We start from the raw sequence: 4,412 nt of genomic DNA, 5'->3' as shown, positions 1-4,412 counted from the left end.
CCTCTCAGACCCTTCTAGCATAAGCATGTTCCATTTCCTCAGCCAATCAGTGTCAGTGTCCATGATGTCATGATTATTGTCATGATTATTTATTTACATCTTCGTCATCGAACTTATTTCATCTAACTTATGTTTATAGACATGTTATTAGTACAGAAGCTTTCAGCTTTTCTTGGGCCAAGGCACACCTTTTCAAAGAAGATGCCATGGTACATCATCAATTATAAATGTTAACAAAAGTAAAAGTACATGAAAAATAAGAATAACAACAAAATAACCAAAGTAAATGTTTGGAATAAGAAAAATAACACCCCCAATGCCTAATGAATAATGTACAGTCATTATATAATTTAATAACAGTCCAATGCCTAAATAAACAATATACAGTCATGATTTTTATGATATACCAGCACACTTGTGTTCCCCGGCACAGTTGGTTAGAAAAAATACTGACTTTGTAGTACAAGTGCTGCTGGTTGCAACTCTTTGATCTCCTCAATCATGCACTCATGCACATACTGTACTTTTGAAATCAGGTCTTAAAAAATGGTTAAAAACAGGGCAACATTGTGTGAATTTTATGGCTCTTGTGTTGTGTCCCCATCATAGCATTATATATATCTTTTTTTATCATTAATTCCAATCATCTTCCTTTTCAACGACAATTCTTGTCCCAGGGCTACAGATGAAACATACCCTCATGGTTATAATTTGTTTCAATTGTAGGTTACATGTGTCATATAATCCTTATCAAATAAAATAAAAGTATATGTGACCTCTTCTTCAACCCTTTTGGCCACCGTGACCTCTTGTTCACCCGTCTAAAAACAAACTGCCCTTGCATTGTGATTTTTCACACCCTTACGCCCACCCTAGTTCTCTATTTGCTGGAAACAACAGCGTTGCGCTTTGATCATGTCTATCTTTGCAAGGTGCACAAGCCTTTACCCTAGAACAGGGGTGTCAATCTCAAATTGACCAAAGGCCAAAATCAAAATTTGGAATGAAGTTGCGGATCGAACTCAACATTATTTTTTAAAAATGAACTAAAAAAAAGTGCATGCACTTCATACTCATGTTCATACTCACTAAAATTTGTCTGCACATCCTGTGACACTGCAAATTTCACGTTCAATTTGTGTTACGCTATACATTAATGGTGTAGGGTATGTGGGACAACTGCAATACACATTTGAAATGATCACGCGGGCCAGATAAGGCCCCGGCCAGATGACATCGCAACGCGATTTTTTAAAAATCCGAGTTGCAATCGAGTTGCAACCATACAGCATGTTTCAGTGAAAAGATCAGGTTCTGATGACAACGACAGGCTTGCTGAAAACGATGACGAACACATTCAGAATATACATTTCTTAATGCAGGAGGAGCATGTTAGGCCTACTAAGGGAATTTCTTCTCCCAACATGTGCACTAGCATTTGCTGCTAGCCGAATTATTTTCAAAACCAGCATCGCATCGTTGTTATTTTTCATTATGCTGAGTGCTACCTGGAAAAATAGGCTACCAGCTTTGGGCATGTGGCACCTTGTGTAGCTTGTGGAGTGACTAGAGTAGCGAATCATTGCCATCTAGGCACCTGTTGATTGTGTTATCTACACTTTATGCTGCTTTTTTAATTTGAGAAGTTTAAACTAAGGTGTTGAAGACCAATATCGGGCAGATTTTTCTCCCTCCTCTGTGGAGGCTGACGTGCACTCACGCACACCGCTTCTGTCTCCTCCTCTTTTTGCCCATTAAGCCTGTTACAACTAGTCTCTAAAGACATATGCATTGCTGATAACTGTTTGGGTGCGCTGTTAAAAGATAATATGAAGCTTTGCTTCGTGTTTGTCAGGTTTTTTTTGTCAGATAGCCTAACATACACTGCCCCATTAAAATATGGACTAGGGATTTTGAACACGAGTGACCCACACAGGGCAGTTTAAAACGTAAAATATTGACCATGGTAGAAATGAAAGAGAGCCTCCACAGTCCACACAAACACGTCTAGGCTAAAACGTGGTTAGTAGTGAGTGGTTGCTTTGTAAAGAAATCTGTATTGTGTATTGCTGTAGCTGAAACAGCATTCAGCATGAAATAGCATGTGCAGACTCACTGTAGAGACACGGTCATCCTTAACCTCCATGGGAGAGGGATGCAAAATCAAAAACGATCCTTTAATGTCTCATATCATATGTATAATAATAGTGTTTTGACTTTGACTGAGTTTGTTCTGTAAATTATGCTTTCCTGAGTAACATGTTCATCATGGTGTTTTATGCTGTTCATTCAATCAAATGCAAAATTGTCCTAGAGGGAACACTGTATACTGCGGCCTAAAAATGTGCATTATATATTGGACAGTGAGACTGGATTGTGTGTGTGTGTGCGTGTGTGTGTGCGAGTGCGCGTACGCGTGTGTGTGCGTGTGCCTGTCTGCATGCGTGCTTGTGTTTGTTCGTTCGTGCATGTGTGTGTGTTTTTTTTAATTTGGTGAAGAGCAGACAGGGCTTGAGTGAAAGCTGGTAAAATGCCAGGGGATTGGCTGGATGGCCAGCAGGGATTTACCCCCTCGCCAGTTGCTATTTACTCATCACCTACACACACACAGACACAGACACAGACACAGACACACACACACACACACACACACACACACACACACACACACACACACACACACACACACACACACACACACACACACACAGGGAAGCCGACAGGGTGAGACAAATGGGGTCAGTTGTCCCAGGCCCAGGAAGAAGAGGGGCCCGAATTGTATACGGTCGCGCCTATAAATTGGATGGGTGGCCCATTCAGATGAAGTTGTCCTGGTCCTGGCAAAAGCTGTCAGCGGCCCTGCAGTACACACACAATCCCTCACGCATAAATATATCACATCAAGTCTATACACAATATCTGACACACACTATTCACAACACGCAGGCACACATACGCCTCCCTACATACAGTAATAAAGCTCTAATCTCTCAGTCACACACTTACCGTACACATACTGATAGAAATACAACTCCTTTCATTCCCAGCCACTGGTACGTATCTACATTTTCTTCAGTGTATGTGTTATCTGCACATTCAAAGTTTGTGATGCTATCCTTCCACACTCCCACAGACACGCGCCAAAACAAACCGTTATGACATAAAGAGAGGCAGAGAGATATGTAATCTCACACAGAATGGCACTCCAAAGCTCACATGTAAACAGAAAGCCTTATGAAAATCATCTTTCCATTGCCCAGCACTCTGTTTCACTTTTTATGTTGTGCCTTTCAGAGAGAGAGAGAGAGAGAGAGAGAGAGAGAGAGAGAGAGAGAGAGAGAGAGAGAGAGAGAGAGAGAGAGAGAGAGAGAGAGAGAGAGAGAGAGAGAGAGAGGGAGATGCAATCTTGTGCTTACATACAAACAAATTCCCTTTTTGGATATCATCTTTTTTCAAATACATATTTCCATTTGTGTATATGCCTGTCCTAGACACACATGCACTATCTCTCTCTCACACACACACACACACACACACACACACACACACACACACACACACACACACACACACACACACACACACACACACACACACACACACACACACACACACACACACACACACACACACACACACACACACACACACACACACACACACACGGCAGTATGAAAGAAGACATGAAGGACCTAAATGACACTGTCATGCAAAGCCAGCCTGTAGAAGTAGGCAAAAGACGGAAAGGTAGAATAATGCTGCAGGAGATAAAGAACGGAGAGAGAGGGAAGGAGGGAAGATACAGAGGAAAGGATGGAGATGGGTGGGGAAGAAATAAATAGAATAGGAGTGAGGAGGGTTGATAGAGGAAGGTATGAGGAGAGAGGGAAGGAGGGATGACAAAAAGATGGAGAGGAGATTAGGAAAGAGGGAAAAGGAGAGAGGGAGAGGAAGAACATGGTTGAGTTGTCACAGCCTGGCTCTAAACCATGACACAAAAAAGGGACAGACAAGAGAGCAAAAGTTGACATGTCTTTTATTTTGCACTATCAAAACCAGAAAGAGCTGGAGAAAGGGAGAGAGAGAGAGGAGAACTGCCTCAGCCAAAACCTACAGCCCACTACAATGCAGGCCTTGGTTGGCTCTCACAGGCGGGCAAGCAAGCAGAGACAGACAGACAGACAGACAGACAGACAGACGTGCTTTATAAAGGCTGGCCTCCACCTGCCCTGAATCGATTCCCCTAATCCATGGGCGTAGATTTGGGTGGGGACGGTCGTGACATGTCACGACCAATATTCAAGAGATATAAAATAGTCCCGACCAATTTTTGCCATAGCCTATTAATTGAAAAAAAAAGCGAAATAACTGAACGAAAATCTACATTGATTAGTTTAATATTTCGATATACT

This window comes from Engraulis encrasicolus, chromosome 6 (assembly GCF_034702125.1).
Source record: "Engraulis encrasicolus isolate BLACKSEA-1 chromosome 6, IST_EnEncr_1.0, whole genome shotgun sequence".
Taxonomy (NCBI): domain Eukaryota; kingdom Metazoa; phylum Chordata; class Actinopteri; order Clupeiformes; family Engraulidae; genus Engraulis; species Engraulis encrasicolus.
This window is presented reverse-complemented; position numbering follows the sequence as displayed.